Source organism: Schistocerca serialis, chromosome 9 (assembly GCF_023864345.2).
Source record: "Schistocerca serialis cubense isolate TAMUIC-IGC-003099 chromosome 9, iqSchSeri2.2, whole genome shotgun sequence".
In the NCBI taxonomy this organism is placed as follows: domain Eukaryota; kingdom Metazoa; phylum Arthropoda; class Insecta; order Orthoptera; family Acrididae; genus Schistocerca; species Schistocerca serialis.
Window position 1 is genome coordinate 146,839,829 of NC_064646.1, and position 12,957 is coordinate 146,852,785.

General features: G+C 53.9%; 37 non-coding genes across 37 annotated transcripts; 18 read left to right on the forward strand and 19 right to left on the reverse strand.

Moving 5' to 3' along the window:
- Positions 1-205: 205 nt before the first annotated feature.
- Trnar-acg (transfer RNA arginine (anticodon ACG)) lies at positions 206-278 on the reverse strand. Its single transcript has one exon. It is a non-coding gene; the product is annotated as a tRNA-Arg (tRNA).
- A 441-nt stretch (positions 279-719) lies between these two features.
- Trnai-uau (transfer RNA isoleucine (anticodon UAU)) lies at positions 720-811 on the forward strand. Its single transcript is given in 2 exon segments — positions 720-757; positions 776-811. It is a non-coding gene; the product is annotated as a tRNA-Ile (tRNA).
- A 111-nt stretch (positions 812-922) lies between these two features.
- Trnad-guc (transfer RNA aspartic acid (anticodon GUC)) lies at positions 923-994 on the forward strand. The gene has a single exon. It is a non-coding gene; the product is annotated as a tRNA-Asp (tRNA).
- A 236-nt stretch (positions 995-1,230) lies between these two features.
- Trnam-cau (transfer RNA methionine (anticodon CAU)) lies at positions 1,231-1,302 on the reverse strand. The gene has a single exon. It is a non-coding gene; the product is annotated as a tRNA-Met (tRNA).
- A 274-nt stretch (positions 1,303-1,576) lies between these two features.
- Trnar-acg (transfer RNA arginine (anticodon ACG)) lies at positions 1,577-1,649 on the reverse strand. Its single transcript has one exon. It is a non-coding gene; the product is annotated as a tRNA-Arg (tRNA).
- A 441-nt stretch (positions 1,650-2,090) lies between these two features.
- Trnai-uau (transfer RNA isoleucine (anticodon UAU)) lies at positions 2,091-2,182 on the forward strand. Its single transcript is given in 2 exon segments — positions 2,091-2,128; positions 2,147-2,182. It is a non-coding gene; the product is annotated as a tRNA-Ile (tRNA).
- A 111-nt stretch (positions 2,183-2,293) lies between these two features.
- Trnad-guc (transfer RNA aspartic acid (anticodon GUC)) lies at positions 2,294-2,365 on the forward strand. Its single transcript has one exon. It is a non-coding gene; the product is annotated as a tRNA-Asp (tRNA).
- Positions 2,366-2,601: 236 nt separating this feature from the next.
- Trnam-cau (transfer RNA methionine (anticodon CAU)) lies at positions 2,602-2,673 on the reverse strand. Its single transcript has one exon. It is a non-coding gene; the product is annotated as a tRNA-Met (tRNA).
- A 274-nt stretch (positions 2,674-2,947) lies between these two features.
- Trnar-acg (transfer RNA arginine (anticodon ACG)) lies at positions 2,948-3,020 on the reverse strand. Its single transcript has one exon. It is a non-coding gene; the product is annotated as a tRNA-Arg (tRNA).
- A 441-nt stretch (positions 3,021-3,461) lies between these two features.
- Positions 3,462-3,553, forward strand: Trnai-uau (transfer RNA isoleucine (anticodon UAU)). Its single transcript is given in 2 exon segments — positions 3,462-3,499; positions 3,518-3,553. It is a non-coding gene; the product is annotated as a tRNA-Ile (tRNA).
- A 111-nt stretch (positions 3,554-3,664) lies between these two features.
- Trnad-guc (transfer RNA aspartic acid (anticodon GUC)) lies at positions 3,665-3,736 on the forward strand. The gene has a single exon. It is a non-coding gene; the product is annotated as a tRNA-Asp (tRNA).
- Positions 3,737-3,972: 236 nt separating this feature from the next.
- Trnam-cau (transfer RNA methionine (anticodon CAU)) lies at positions 3,973-4,044 on the reverse strand. Its single transcript has one exon. It is a non-coding gene; the product is annotated as a tRNA-Met (tRNA).
- Positions 4,045-4,318: 274 nt separating this feature from the next.
- Positions 4,319-4,391, reverse strand: Trnar-acg (transfer RNA arginine (anticodon ACG)). Its single transcript has one exon. It is a non-coding gene; the product is annotated as a tRNA-Arg (tRNA).
- Positions 4,392-4,832: 441 nt separating this feature from the next.
- On the forward strand, positions 4,833-4,924 carry Trnai-uau (transfer RNA isoleucine (anticodon UAU)). Its single transcript is given in 2 exon segments — positions 4,833-4,870; positions 4,889-4,924. It is a non-coding gene; the product is annotated as a tRNA-Ile (tRNA).
- Positions 4,925-5,035: 111 nt separating this feature from the next.
- On the forward strand, positions 5,036-5,107 carry Trnad-guc (transfer RNA aspartic acid (anticodon GUC)). The gene has a single exon. It is a non-coding gene; the product is annotated as a tRNA-Asp (tRNA).
- Positions 5,108-5,343: 236 nt separating this feature from the next.
- Positions 5,344-5,415, reverse strand: Trnam-cau (transfer RNA methionine (anticodon CAU)). Its single transcript has one exon. It is a non-coding gene; the product is annotated as a tRNA-Met (tRNA).
- Positions 5,416-5,689: 274 nt separating this feature from the next.
- On the reverse strand, positions 5,690-5,762 carry Trnar-acg (transfer RNA arginine (anticodon ACG)). The gene has a single exon. It is a non-coding gene; the product is annotated as a tRNA-Arg (tRNA).
- A 441-nt stretch (positions 5,763-6,203) lies between these two features.
- Trnai-uau (transfer RNA isoleucine (anticodon UAU)) lies at positions 6,204-6,295 on the forward strand. The gene is given in 2 exon segments: positions 6,204-6,241; positions 6,260-6,295. It is a non-coding gene; the product is annotated as a tRNA-Ile (tRNA).
- A 111-nt stretch (positions 6,296-6,406) lies between these two features.
- Positions 6,407-6,478, forward strand: Trnad-guc (transfer RNA aspartic acid (anticodon GUC)). Its single transcript has one exon. It is a non-coding gene; the product is annotated as a tRNA-Asp (tRNA).
- Positions 6,479-6,714: 236 nt separating this feature from the next.
- On the reverse strand, positions 6,715-6,786 carry Trnam-cau (transfer RNA methionine (anticodon CAU)). The gene has a single exon. It is a non-coding gene; the product is annotated as a tRNA-Met (tRNA).
- A 274-nt stretch (positions 6,787-7,060) lies between these two features.
- Trnar-acg (transfer RNA arginine (anticodon ACG)) lies at positions 7,061-7,133 on the reverse strand. Its single transcript has one exon. It is a non-coding gene; the product is annotated as a tRNA-Arg (tRNA).
- Positions 7,134-7,574: 441 nt separating this feature from the next.
- On the forward strand, positions 7,575-7,666 carry Trnai-uau (transfer RNA isoleucine (anticodon UAU)). The gene is given in 2 exon segments: positions 7,575-7,612; positions 7,631-7,666. It is a non-coding gene; the product is annotated as a tRNA-Ile (tRNA).
- Positions 7,667-7,777: 111 nt separating this feature from the next.
- Positions 7,778-7,849, forward strand: Trnad-guc (transfer RNA aspartic acid (anticodon GUC)). The gene has a single exon. It is a non-coding gene; the product is annotated as a tRNA-Asp (tRNA).
- Positions 7,850-8,085: 236 nt separating this feature from the next.
- Positions 8,086-8,157, reverse strand: Trnam-cau (transfer RNA methionine (anticodon CAU)). Its single transcript has one exon. It is a non-coding gene; the product is annotated as a tRNA-Met (tRNA).
- Positions 8,158-8,431: 274 nt separating this feature from the next.
- On the reverse strand, positions 8,432-8,504 carry Trnar-acg (transfer RNA arginine (anticodon ACG)). The gene has a single exon. It is a non-coding gene; the product is annotated as a tRNA-Arg (tRNA).
- A 441-nt stretch (positions 8,505-8,945) lies between these two features.
- On the forward strand, positions 8,946-9,037 carry Trnai-uau (transfer RNA isoleucine (anticodon UAU)). The gene is given in 2 exon segments: positions 8,946-8,983; positions 9,002-9,037. It is a non-coding gene; the product is annotated as a tRNA-Ile (tRNA).
- A 111-nt stretch (positions 9,038-9,148) lies between these two features.
- Positions 9,149-9,220, forward strand: Trnad-guc (transfer RNA aspartic acid (anticodon GUC)). Its single transcript has one exon. It is a non-coding gene; the product is annotated as a tRNA-Asp (tRNA).
- A 236-nt stretch (positions 9,221-9,456) lies between these two features.
- Positions 9,457-9,528, reverse strand: Trnam-cau (transfer RNA methionine (anticodon CAU)). The gene has a single exon. It is a non-coding gene; the product is annotated as a tRNA-Met (tRNA).
- Positions 9,529-9,802: 274 nt separating this feature from the next.
- Positions 9,803-9,875, reverse strand: Trnar-acg (transfer RNA arginine (anticodon ACG)). The gene has a single exon. It is a non-coding gene; the product is annotated as a tRNA-Arg (tRNA).
- Positions 9,876-10,316: 441 nt separating this feature from the next.
- Positions 10,317-10,408, forward strand: Trnai-uau (transfer RNA isoleucine (anticodon UAU)). Its single transcript is given in 2 exon segments — positions 10,317-10,354; positions 10,373-10,408. It is a non-coding gene; the product is annotated as a tRNA-Ile (tRNA).
- Positions 10,409-10,519: 111 nt separating this feature from the next.
- On the forward strand, positions 10,520-10,591 carry Trnad-guc (transfer RNA aspartic acid (anticodon GUC)). The gene has a single exon. It is a non-coding gene; the product is annotated as a tRNA-Asp (tRNA).
- A 236-nt stretch (positions 10,592-10,827) lies between these two features.
- Positions 10,828-10,899, reverse strand: Trnam-cau (transfer RNA methionine (anticodon CAU)). The gene has a single exon. It is a non-coding gene; the product is annotated as a tRNA-Met (tRNA).
- A 274-nt stretch (positions 10,900-11,173) lies between these two features.
- On the reverse strand, positions 11,174-11,246 carry Trnar-acg (transfer RNA arginine (anticodon ACG)). The gene has a single exon. It is a non-coding gene; the product is annotated as a tRNA-Arg (tRNA).
- A 441-nt stretch (positions 11,247-11,687) lies between these two features.
- Trnai-uau (transfer RNA isoleucine (anticodon UAU)) lies at positions 11,688-11,779 on the forward strand. Its single transcript is given in 2 exon segments — positions 11,688-11,725; positions 11,744-11,779. It is a non-coding gene; the product is annotated as a tRNA-Ile (tRNA).
- Positions 11,780-11,890: 111 nt separating this feature from the next.
- Positions 11,891-11,962, forward strand: Trnad-guc (transfer RNA aspartic acid (anticodon GUC)). The gene has a single exon. It is a non-coding gene; the product is annotated as a tRNA-Asp (tRNA).
- A 236-nt stretch (positions 11,963-12,198) lies between these two features.
- Trnam-cau (transfer RNA methionine (anticodon CAU)) lies at positions 12,199-12,270 on the reverse strand. The gene has a single exon. It is a non-coding gene; the product is annotated as a tRNA-Met (tRNA).
- Positions 12,271-12,544: 274 nt separating this feature from the next.
- On the reverse strand, positions 12,545-12,617 carry Trnar-acg (transfer RNA arginine (anticodon ACG)). The gene has a single exon. It is a non-coding gene; the product is annotated as a tRNA-Arg (tRNA).
- Between the last annotated feature and the right edge of the window lie 340 nt (positions 12,618-12,957).

Sequence of the window (12,957 nt, forward strand, 5' to 3'; positions counted from 1 at the left end):
CCGATTAATTAACTGTGTGACATCTCTCAGCTTGACTTGTCTCGACTTTGCTCGACTGACGCTACGCTGACGCTTGCACGAAGCGATATTTACCACGATCGTCTCGAGATGCAGCTGCGAGATGCTCAGGATTGACATTGCACTGCACGCAGGTGGAAACATTCGAACGCACTGCCTAGCTACGCGCCCGCAACTAACAAAATGCCGACCCTGCCAGGATTCGAACCTGGAATCTTCTGATCCGTAGTCAGACGCGTTATCCGTTGCGCCACAGGGCCACTGTTCGCGTTTCGTAATGAGAGGCGGGTACACATCGCGGAGCAACGTGTTCTCGGTGGCTCGCCAACTGCGTGTCGTCCACTGACAACGGCGGCGCGGCCACTCCGGTCTTCCGCACTCTGCAGGGAGCTGCCAAGGAAGGCATCTCTCCTCTAGCTGCTCGGCCATGGTGCGCCTGCATAGCTTAGAGCTTGCCACACATCTGCCCTCGCCGTTGGACAGGTAGCAGACGGCAAGGCGCGCGTTTTCTGCAATTTTTCGGTGATGACAAGCGGCTGATATGCTTGTAAGTGTAGCATATGAAACAAGAATCGTATGAAGCATCCGTAGACGGGTGCTAAAGTCGCAGTATGGCCGCAGGTGACGGTCGTATGATGGATCTGTAGCCACAACAGGTTGGCAGCAAAGCGAATACCGCTAACTGAAAGCACCCTGCTGTAGCCCCAGTGGCGCAATTGGTTAGCGCACGGTACTTATAAGGCAGTAGCCGTGAGCAATGCCGGGGTTGTGAGTTCGAGCCTCACCTGGGGCATACTTTTATTTCGTAGCAGCTGACTCTGAAAGCATCGGGACGCTAGATTTGAGATGTATCACCTGCTTGAGAATCATAAGTGAGCGTGCATTGTAGGTACGGACTGCGTATTCCTCGGTAGTATAGTGGTTAGAATCCCCGCCTGTCACGCGGGAGACCGGGGTTCGATTCCCCGCCGGGGAGGTGCGATTTTTATATCGCAAAAGTTGCACGTGTGGCCCGAAAGGACATTAACGTTGTGATCGAGAAATGTAGTTGCTGCAGAATCGTAAGAAAGTCTGCGTCTTAGGAAGTGTTTCTCGTATTCTTCACACCACGTCGTCGTCGTTTCAGAACTTACAGGGTTTGCTGTTGACGCTGAATCATCGCACCCGAGGCTTAGTGAACGAGCTCGAAGCACCCAAGAAAAAGAATAATTTTAGCAGAGCGTGGTTTCGATCCACGGACCTCTGGGTTATGGGCCCAGCACGCTTCCACTGCGCCACTCTGCTGCGTGGAGGCGTTCGCCCTCTGCGGTGCGTGACATGGGACACTTGGAAAAGCGTTGTCTGCGTCGCGTACCGATTAATTAACTGTGTGACATCTCTCAGCTTGACTTGTCTCGACTTTGCTCGACTGACGCTACGCTGACGCTTGCACGAAGCGATATTTACCACGATCGTCTCGAGATGCAGCTGCGAGATGCTCAGGATTGACATTGCACTGCACGCAGGTGGAAACATTCGAACGCACTGCCTAGCTACGCGCCCGCAACTAACAAAATGCCGACCCTGCCAGGATTCGAACCTGGAATCTTCTGATCCGTAGTCAGACGCGTTATCCGTTGCGCCACAGGGCCACTGTTCGCGTTTCGTAATGAGAGGCGGGTACACATCGCGGAGCAACGTGTTCTCGGTGGCTCGCCAACTGCGTGTCGTCCACTGACAACGGCGGCGCGGCCACTCCGGTCTTCCGCACTCTGCAGGGAGCTGCCAAGGAAGGCATCTCTCCTCTAGCTGCTCGGCCATGGTGCGCCTGCATAGCTTAGAGCTTGCCACACATCTGCCCTCGCCGTTGGACAGGTAGCAGACGGCAAGGCGCGCGTTTTCTGCAATTTTTCGGTGATGACAAGCGGCTGATATGCTTGTAAGTGTAGCATATGAAACAAGAATCGTATGAAGCATCCGTAGACGGGTGCTAAAGTCGCAGTATGGCCGCAGGTGACGGTCGTATGACGGATCTGTAGCCACAACAGGTTGGCAGCAAAGCGAATACCGCTAACTGAAAGCACCCTGCTGTAGCCCCAGTGGCGCAATTGGTTAGCGCACGGTACTTATAAGGCAGTAGCCGTGAGCAATGCCGGGGTTGTGAGTTCGAGCCTCACCTGGGGCATACTTTTATTTCGTAGCAGCTGACTCTGAAAGCATCGGGACGCTAGATTTGAGATGTATCACCTGCTTGAGAATCATAAGTGAGCGTGCATTGTAGGTACGGACTGCGTATTCCTCGGTAGTATAGTGGTTAGTATCCCCGCCTGTCACGCGGGAGACCGGGGTTCGATTCCCCGCCGGGGAGGTGCGATTTTTATATCGCAAAAGTTGCACGTGTGGCCCGAAAGGACATTAACGTTGTGATCGAGAAATGTAGTTGCTGCAGAATCGTAAGAAAGTCTGCGTCTTAGGAAGTGTTTCTCGTATTCTTCACACCACGTCGTCGTCGTTTCAGAACTTACAGGGTTTGCTGTTGACGCTGAATCATCGCACCCGAGGCTTAGTGAACGAGCTCGAAGCACCCAAGAAAAAGAATAATTTTAGCAGAGCGTGGTTTCGATCCACGGACCTCTGGGTTATGGGCCCAGCACGCTTCCACTGCGCCACTCTGCTGCGTGGAGGCGTTCGCCCTCTGCGGTGCGTGACATGGGACACTTGGAAAAGCGTTGTCTGCGTCGCGTACCGATTAATTAACTGTGTGACATCTCTCAGCTTGACTTGTCTCGACTTTGCTCGACTGACGCTACGCTGACGCTTGCACGAAGCGATATTTACCACGATCGTCTCGAGATGCAGCTGCGAGATGCTCAGGATTGACATTGCACTGCACGCAGGTGGAAACATTCGAACGCACTGCCTAGCTACGCGCCCGCAACTAACAAAATGCCGACCCTGCCAGGATTCGAACCTGGAATCTTCTGATCCGTAGTCAGACGCGTTATCCGTTGCGCCACAGGGCCACTGTTCGCGTTTCGTAATGAGAGGCGGGTACACATCGCGGAGCAACGTGTTCTCGGTGGCTCGCCAACTGCGTGTCGTCCACTGACAACGGCGGCGCGGCCACTCCGGTCTTCCGCACTCTGCAGGGAGCTGCCAAGGAAGGCATCTCTCCTCTAGCTGCTCGGCCATGGTGCGCCTGCATAGCTTAGAGCTTGCCACACATCTGCCCTCGCCGTTGGACAGGTAGCAGACGGCAAGGCGCGCGTTTTCTGCAATTTTTCGGTGATGACAAGCGGCTGATATGCTTGTAAGTGTAGCATATGAAACAAGAATCGTATGAAGCATCCGTAGACGGGTGCTAAAGTCGCAGTATGGCCGCAGGTGACGGTCGTATGATGGATCTGTAGCCACAACAGGTTGGCAGCAAAGCGAATACCGCTAACTGAAAGCACCCTGCTGTAGCCCCAGTGGCGCAATTGGTTAGCGCACGGTACTTATAAGGCAGTAGCCGTGAGCAATGCCGGGGTTGTGAGTTCGAGCCTCACCTGGGGCATACTTTTATTTCGTAGCAGCTGACTCTGAAAGCATCGGGACGCTAGATTTGAGATGTATCACCTACTTGAGAATCATAAGTGAGCGTGCATTGTTGGTACGGACTGCGTATTCGTCGGTAGTATAGTGGTTAGTATCCCCGCCTGTCACGCGGGAGACCGGGGTTCGATTCCCCGCCGGGGAGGTGCGATTTTTATATCGCAAAAGTTGCACGTGTGGCCCGAAAGGACATTAACGTTGTGATCGAGAAATGTAGTTGCTGCAGAATCGTAAGAAAGTCTGCGTCTTAGGAAGTGTTTCTCGTATTCTTCACACCACGTCGTCGTCGTTTCAGAACTTACAGGGTTTGCTGTTGACGCTGAATCATCGCACCCGAGGCTTAGTGAACGAGCTCGAAGCACCCAAGAAAAAGAATAATTTTAGCAGAGCGTGGTTTCGATCCACGGACCTCTGGGTTATGGGCCCAGCACGCTTCCACTGCGCCACTCTGCTGCGTGGAGGCGTTCGCCCTCTGCGGTGCGTGACATGGGACACTTGGAAAAGCGTTGTCTGCGTCGCGTACCGATTAATTAACTGTGTGACATCTCTCAGCTTGACTTGTCTCGACTTTGCTCGACTGACGCTACGCTGACGCTTGCACGAAGCGATATTTACCACGATCGTCTCGAGATGCAGCTGCGAGATGCTCAGGATTGACATTGCACTGCACGCAGGTGGAAACATTCGAACGCACTGCCTAGCTACGCGCCCGCAACTAACAAAATGCCGACCCTGCCAGGATTCGAACCTGGAATCTTCTGATCCGTAGTCAGACGCGTTATCCGTTGCGCCACAGGGCCACTGTTCGCGTTTCGTAATGAGAGGCGGGTACACATCGCGGAGCAACGTGTTCTCGGTGGCTCGCCAACTGCGTGTCGTCCACTGACAACGGCGGCGCGGCCACTCCGGTCTTCCGCACTCTGCAGGGAGCTGCCAAGGAAGGCATCTCTCCTCTAGCTGCTCGGCCATGGTGCGCCTGCATAGCTTAGAGCTTGCCACACATCTGCCCTCGCCGTTGGACAGGTAGCAGACGGCAAGGCGCGCGTTTTCTGCAATTTTTCGGTGATGACAAGCGGCTGATATGCTTGTAAGTGTAGCATATGAAACAAGAATCGTATGAAGCATCCGTAGACGGGTGCTAAAGTCGCAGTATGGCCGCAGGTGACGGTCGTATGATGGATCTGTAGCCACAACAGGTTGGCAGCAAAGCGAATACCGCTAACTGAAAGCACCCTGCTGTAGCCCCAGTGGCGCAATTGGTTAGCGCACGGTACTTATAAGGCAGTAGCCGTGAGCAATGCCGGGGTTGTGAGTTCGAGCCTCACCTGGGGCATACTTTTATTTCGTAGCAGCTGACTCTGAAAGCATCGGGACGCTAGATTTGAGATGTATCACCTACTTGAGAATCATAAGTGAGCGTGCATTGTAGGTACGGACTGCGTATTCGTCGGTAGTATAGTGGTTAGTATCCCCGCCTGTCACGCGGGAGACCGGGGTTCGATTCCCCGCCGGGGAGGTGCGATTTTTATATCGCAAAAGTTGCACGTGTGGCCCGAAAGGACATTAACGTTGTGATCGAGAAATGTAGTTGCTGCAGAATCGTAAGAAAGTCTGCGTCTTAGGAAGTGTTTCTCGTATTCTTCACACCACGTCGTCGTCGTTTCAGAACTTACAGGGTTTGCTGTTGACGCTGAATCATCGCACCCGAGGCTTAGTGAACGAGCTCGAAGCACCCAAGAAAAAGAATAATTTTAGCAGAGCGAGGTTTCGATCCACGGACCTCTGGGTTATGGGCCCAGCACGCTTCCACTGCGCCACTCTGCTGCGTGGAGGCGTTCGCCCTCTGCGGTGCGTGACATGGGACACTTGGAAAAGCGTTGTCTGCGTCGCGTACCGATTAATTAACTGTGTGACATCTCTCAGCTTGACTTGTCTCGACTTTGCTCGACTGACGCTACGCTGACGCTTGCACGAAGCGATATTTACCACGATCGTCTCGAGATGCAGCTGCGAGATGCTCAGGATTGACATTGCACTGCACGCAGGTGGAAACATTCGAACGCACTGCCTAGCTACGCGCCCGCAACTAACAAAATGCCGACCCTGCCAGGATTCGAACCTGGAATCTTCTGATCCGTAGTCAGACGCGTTATCCGTTGCGCCACAGGGCCACTGTTCGCGTTTCGTAATGAGAGGCGGGTACACATCGCGGAGCAACGTGTTCTCGGTGGCTCGCCAACTGCGTGTCGTCCACTGACAACGGCGGCGCGGCCACTCCGGTCTTCCGCACTCTGCAGGGAGCTGCCAAGGAAGGCATCTCTCCTCTAGCTGCTCGGCCATGGTGCGCCTGCATAGCTTAGAGCTTGCCACACATCTGCCCTCGCCGTTGGACAGGTAGCAGACGGCAAGGCGCGCGTTTTCTGCAATTTTTCGGTGATGACAAGCGGCTGATATGCTTGTAAGTGTAGCATATGAAACAAGAATCGTATGAAGCATCCGTAGACGGGTGCTAAAGTCGCAGTATGGCCGCAGGTGACGGTCGTATGATGGATCTGTAGCCACAACAGGTTGGCAGCAAAGCGAATACCGCTAACTGAAAGCACCCTGCTGTAGCCCCAGTGGCGCAATTGGTTAGCGCACGGTACTTATAAGGCAGTAGCCGTGAGCAATGCCGGGGTTGTGAGTTCGAGCCTCACCTGGGGCATACTTTTATTTCGTAGCAGCTGACTCTGAAAGCATCGGGACGCTAGATTTGAGATGTATCACCTGCTTGAGAATCATAAGTGAGCGTGCATTGTAGGTGCGGACTGCGTATTCCTCGGTAGTATAGTGGTTAGTATCCCCGCCTGTCACGCGGGAGACCGGGGTTCGATTCCCCGCCGGGGAGGTGCGATTTTTATATCGCAAAAGTTGCACGTGTGGCCCGAAAGGACATTAACGTTGTGATCGAGAAATGTAGTTGCTGCAGAATCGTAAGAAAGTCTGCGTCTTAGGAAGTGTTTCTCGTATTCTTCACACCACGTCGTCGTCGTTTCAGAACTTACAGGGTTTGCTGTTGACGCTGAATCATCGCACCCGAGGCTTAGTGAACGAGCTCGAAGCACCCAAGAAAAAGAATAATTTTAGCAGAGCGTGGTTTCGATCCACGGACCTCTGGGTTATGGGCCCAGCACGCTTCCACTGCGCCACTCTGCTGCGTGGAGGCGTTCGCCCTCTGCGGTGCGTGACATGGGACACTTGGAAAAGCGTTGTCTGCGTCGCGTACCGATTAATTAACTGTGTGACATCTCTCAGCTTGACTTGTCTCGACTTTGCTCGACTGACGCTACGCTGACGCTTGCACGAAGCGATATTTACCACGATCGTCTCGAGATGCAGCTGCGAGATGCTCAGGATTGACATTGCACTGCACGCAGGTGGAAACATTCGAACGCACTGCCTAGCTACGCGCCCGCAACTAACAAAATGCCGACCCTGCCAGGATTCGAACCTGGAATCTTCTGATCCGTAGTCAGACGCGTTATCCGTTGCGCCACAGGGCCACTGTTCGCGTTTCGTAATGAGAGGCGGGTACACATCGCGGAGCAACGTGTTCTCGGTGGCTCGCCAACTGCGTGTCGTCCACTGACAACGGCGGCGCGGCCACTCCGGTCTTCCGCACTCTGCAGGGAGCTGCCAAGGAAGGCATCTCTCCTCTAGCTGCTCGGCCATGGTGCGCCTGCATAGCTTAGAGCTTGCCACACATCTGCCCTCGCCGTTGGACAGGTAGCAGACGGCAAGGCGCGCGTTTTCTGCAATTTTTCGGTGATGACAAGCGGCTGATATGCTTGTAAGTGTAGCATATGAAACAAGAATCGTATGAAGCATCCGTAGACGGGTGCTAAAGTCGCAGTATGGCCGCAGGTGACGGTCGTATGATGGATCTGTAGCCACAACAGGTTGGCAGCAAAGCGAATACCGCTAACTGAAAGCACCCTGCTGTAGCCCCAGTGGCGCAATTGGTTAGCGCACGGTACTTATAAGGCAGTAGCCGTGAGCAATGCCGGGGTTGTGAGTTCGAGCCTCACCTGGGGCATACTTTTATTTCGTAGCAGCTGACTCTGAAAGCATCGGGACGCTAGATTTGAGATGTATCACCTGCTTGAGAATCATAAGTGAGCGTGCATTGTAGGTGCGGACTGCGTATTCCTCGGTAGTATAGTGGTTAGTATCCCCGCCTGTCACGCGGGAGACCGGGGTTCGATTCCCCGCCGGGGAGGTGCGATTTTTATATCGCAAAAGTTGCACGTGTGGCCCGAAAGGACATTAACGTTGTGATCGAGAAATGTAGTTGCTGCAGAATCGTAAGAAAGTCTGCGTCTTAGGAAGTGTTTCTCGTATTCTTCACACCACGTCGTCGTCGTTTCAGAACTTACAGGGTTTGCTGTTGACGCTGAATCATCGCACCCGAGGCTTAGTGAACGAGCTCGAAGCACCCAAGAAAAAGAATAATTTTAGCAGAGCGTGGTTTCGATCCACGGACCTCTGGGTTATGGGCCCAGCACGCTTCCACTGCGCCACTCTGCTGCGTGGAGGCGTTCGCCCTCTGCGGTGCGTGACATGGGACACTTGGAAAAGCGTTGTCTGCGTCGCGTACCGATTAATTAACTGTGTGACATCTCTCAGCTTGACTTGTCTCGACTTTGCTCGACTGACGCTACGCTGACGCTTGCACGAAGCGATATTTACCACGATCGTCTCGAGATGCAGCTGCGAGATGCTCAGGATTGACATTGCACTGCACGCAGGTGGAAACATTCGAACGCACTGCCTAGCTACGCGCCCGCAACTAACAAAATGCCGACCCTGCCAGGATTCGAACCTGGAATCTTCTGATCCGTAGTCAGACGCGTTATCCGTTGCGCCACAGGGCCACTGTTCGCGTTTCGTAATGAGAGGCGGGTACACATCGCGGAGCAACGTGTTCTCGGTGGCTCGCCAACTGCGTGTCGTCCACTGACAACGGCGGCGCGGCCACTCCGGTCTTCCGCACTCTGCAGGGAGCTGCCAAGGAAGGCATCTCTCCTCTAGCTGCTCGGCCATGGTGCGCCTGCATAGCTTAGAGCTTGCCACACATCTGCCCTCGCCGTTGGACAGGTAGCAGACGGCAAGGCGCGCGTTTTCTGCAATTTTTCGGTGATGACAAGCGGCTGATATGCTTGTAAGTGTAGCATATGAAACAAGAATCGTATGAAGCATCCGTAGACGGGTGCTAAAGTCGCAGTATGGCCGCAGGTGACGGTCGTATGATGGATCTGTAGCCACAACAGGTTGGCAGCAAAGCGAATACCGCTAACTGAAAGCACCCTGCTGTAGCCCCAGTGGCGCAATTGGTTAGCGCACGGTACTTATAAGGCAGTAGCCGTGAGCAATGCCGGGGTTGTGAGTTCGAGCCTCACCTGGGGCATACTTTTATTTCGTAGCAGCTGACTCTGAAAGCATCGGGACGCTAGATTTGAGATGTATCACCTACTTGAGAATCATAAGTGAGCGTGCATTGTAGGTACGGACTGCGTATTCGTCGGTAGTATAGTGGTTAGTATCCCCGCCTGTCACGCGGGAGACCGGGGTTCGATTCCCCGCCGGGGAGGTGCGATTTTTATATCGCAAAAGTTGCACGTGTGGCCCGAAAGGACATTAACGTTGTGATCGAGAAATGTAGTTGCTGCAGAATCGTAAGAAAGTCTGCGTCTTAGGAAGTGTTTCTCGTATTCTTCACACCACGTCGTCGTCGTTTCAGAACTTACAGGGTTTGCTGTTGACGCTGAATCATCGCACCCGAGGCTTAGTGAACGAGCTCGAAGCACCCAAGAAAAAGAATAATTTTAGCAGAGCGTGGTTTCGATCCACGGACCTCTGGGTTATGGGCCCAGCACGCTTCCACTGCGCCACTCTGCTGCGTGGAGGCGTTCGCCCTCTGCGGTGCGTGACATGGGACACTTGGAAAAGCGTTGTCTGCGTCGCGTACCGATTAATTAACTGTGTGACATCTCTCAGCTTGACTTGTCTCGACTTTGCTCGACTGACGCTACGCTGACGCTTGCACGAAGCGATATTTACCACGATCGTCTCGAGATGCAGCTGCGAGATGCTCAGGATTGACATTGCACTGCACGCAGGTGGAAACATTCGAACGCACTGCCTAGCTACGCGCCCGCAACTAACAAAATGCCGACCCTGCCAGGATTCGAACCTGGAATCTTCTGATCCGTAGTCAGACGCGTTATCCGTTGCGCCACAGGGCCACTGTTCGCGTTTCGTAATGAGAGGCGGGTACACATCGCGGAGCAACGTGTTCTCGGTGGCTCGCCAACTGCGTGTCGTCCACTGACAACGGCGGCGCGGCCACTCCGGTCTTCCGCACTCTGCAGGGAGCTGCCAAGGAAGGCATCTCTCCTCTAGCTGCTCGGCCATGGTGCGCCTGCATAGCTTAGAGCTTGCCACACATCTGCCCTCGCCGTTGGACAGGTAGCAGACGGCAAGGCGCGCGTTTTCTGCAATTTTTCGGTGATGACAAGCGGCTGATATGCTTGTAAGTGTAGCATATGAAACAAGAATCGTATGAAGCATCCGTAGACGGGTGCTAAAGTCGCAGTATGGCCGCAGGTGACGGTCGTATGATGGATCTGTAGCCACAACAGGTTGGCAGCAAAGCGAATACCGCTAACTGAAAGCACCCTGCTGTAGCCCCAGTGGCGCAATTGGTTAGCGCACGGTACTTATAAGGCAGTAGCCGTGAGCAATGCCGGGGTTGTGAGTTCGAGCCTCACCTGGGGCATACTTTTATTTCGTAGCAGCTGACTCTGAAAGCATCGGGACGCTAGATTTGAGATGTATCACCTACTTGAGAATCATAAGTGAGCGTGCATTGTTGGTACGGACTGCGTATTCGTCGGTAGTATAGTGGTTAGTATCCCCGCCTGTCACGCGGGAGACCGGGGTTCGATTCCCCGCCGGGGAGGTGCGATTTTTATATCGCAAAAGTTGCACGTGTGGCCCGAAAGGACATTAACGTTGTGATCGAGAAATGTAGTTGCTGCAGAATCGTAAGAAAGTCTGCGTCTTAGGAAGTGTTTCTCGTATTCTTCACACCACGTCGTCGTCGTTTCAGAACTTACAGGGTTTGCTGTTGACGCTGAATCATCGCACCCGAGGCTTAGTGAACGAGCTCGAAGCACCCAAGAAAAAGAATAATTTTAGCAGAGCGTGGTTTCGATCCACGGACCTCTGGGTTATGGGCCCAGCACGCTTCCACTGCGCCACTCTGCTGCGTGGAGGCGTTCGCCCTCTGCGGTGCGTGACATGGGACACTTGGAAAAGCGTTGTCTGCGTCGCGTACCGATTAATTAACTGTGTGACATCTCTCAGCTTGACTTGTCTCGACTTTGCTCGACTGACGCTACGCTGACGCTTGCACGAAGCGATATTTACCACGATCGTCTCGAGATGCAGCTGCGAGATGCTCAGGATTGACATTGCACTGCACGCAGGTGGAAACATTCGAACGCACTGCCTAGCTACGCGCCCGCAACTAACAAAATGCCGACCCTGCCAGGATTCGAACCTGGAATCTTCTGATCCGTAGTCAGACGCGTTATCCGTTGCGCCACAGGGCCACTGTTCGCGTTTCGTAATGAGAGGCGGGTACACATCGCGGAGCAACGTGTTCTCGGTGGCTCGCCAACTGCGTGTCGTCCACTGACAACGGCGGCGCGGCCACTCCGGTCTTCCGCACTCTGCAGGGAGCTGCCAAGGAAGGCATCTCTCCTCTAGCTGCTCGGCCATGGTGCGCCTGCATAGCTTAGAGCTTGCCACACATCTGCCCTCGCCGTTGGACAGGTAGCAGACGGCAAGGCGCGCGTTTTCTGCAATTTTTCGGTGATGACAAGCGGCTGATATGCTTGTAAGTGTAGCATATGAAACAAGAATCGTATGAAGCATCCGTAGACGGGTGCTAAAGTCGCAGTATGGCCGCAGGTGACGGTCGTATGATGGATCTGTAGCCACAACAGGTTGGCAGCAAAGCGAATACCGCTAACTGAAAGCACCCTGCTGTAGCCCCAGTGGCGCAATTGGTTAGCGCACGGTACTTATAAGGCAGTAGCCGTGAGCAATGCCGGGGTTGTGAGTTCGAGCCTCACCTGGGGCATACTTTTATTTCGTAGCAGCTGACTCTGAAAGCATCGGGACGCTAGATTTGAGATGTATCACCTACTTGAGAATCATAAGTGAGCGTGCATTGTAGGTACGGACTGCGTATTCGTCGGTAGTATAGTGGTTAGTATCCCCGCCTGTCACGCGGGAGACCGGGGTTCGATTCCCCGCCGGGGAGGTGCGATTTTTATATCGCAAAAGTTGCACGTGTGGCCCGAAAGGACATTAACGTTGTGATCGAGAAATGTAGTTGCTGCAGAATCGTAAGAAAGTCTGCGTCTTAGGAAGTGTTTCTCGTATTCTTCACACCACGTCGTCGTCGTTTCAGAACTTACAGGGTTTGCTGTTGACGCTGAATCATCGCACCCGAGGCTTAGTGAACGAGCTCGAAGCACCCAAGAAAAAGAATAATTTTAGCAGAGCGTGGTTTCGATCCACGGACCTCTGGGTTATGGGCCCAGCACGCTTCCACTGCGCCACTCTGCTGCGTGGAGGCGTTCGCCCTCTGCGGTGCGTGACATGGGACACTTGGAAAAGCGTTGTCTGCGTCGCGTACCGATTAATTAACTGTGTGACATCTCTCAGCTTGACTTGTCTCGACTTTGCTCGACTGACGCTACGCTGACGCTTGCACGAAGCGATATTTACCACGATCGTCTCGAGATGCAGCTGCGAGATGCTCAGGATTGACATTGCACTGCACGCAGGTGGAAACATTCGAACGCACTGCCTAGCTACGCGCCCGCAACTAACAAAATGCCGACCCTGCCAGGATTCGAACCTGGAATCTTCTGATCCGTAGTCAGACGCGTTATCCGTTGCGCCACAGGGCCACTGTTCGCGTTTCGTAATGAGAGGCGGGTACACATCGCGGAGCAACGTGTTCTCGGTGGCTCGCCAACTGCGTGTCGTCCACTGACAACGGCGGCGCGGCCACTCCGGTCTTCCGCACTCTGCAGGGAGCTGCCAAGGAAGGCATCTCTCCTCTAGCTGCTCGGCCATGGTGCGCCTGCATAGCTTAGAGCTTGCCACACATCTGCCCTCGCCGTTGGACAGGTAGCAGACGGCAAGGCGCGCGTTTTCTGCAATTTTTCGGTGATGACAAGCGGCTGATATGCTTGTAAGTGTAGCATATGAAACAAGAATCGTATGAAGCATCCGTAGACGGGTGCT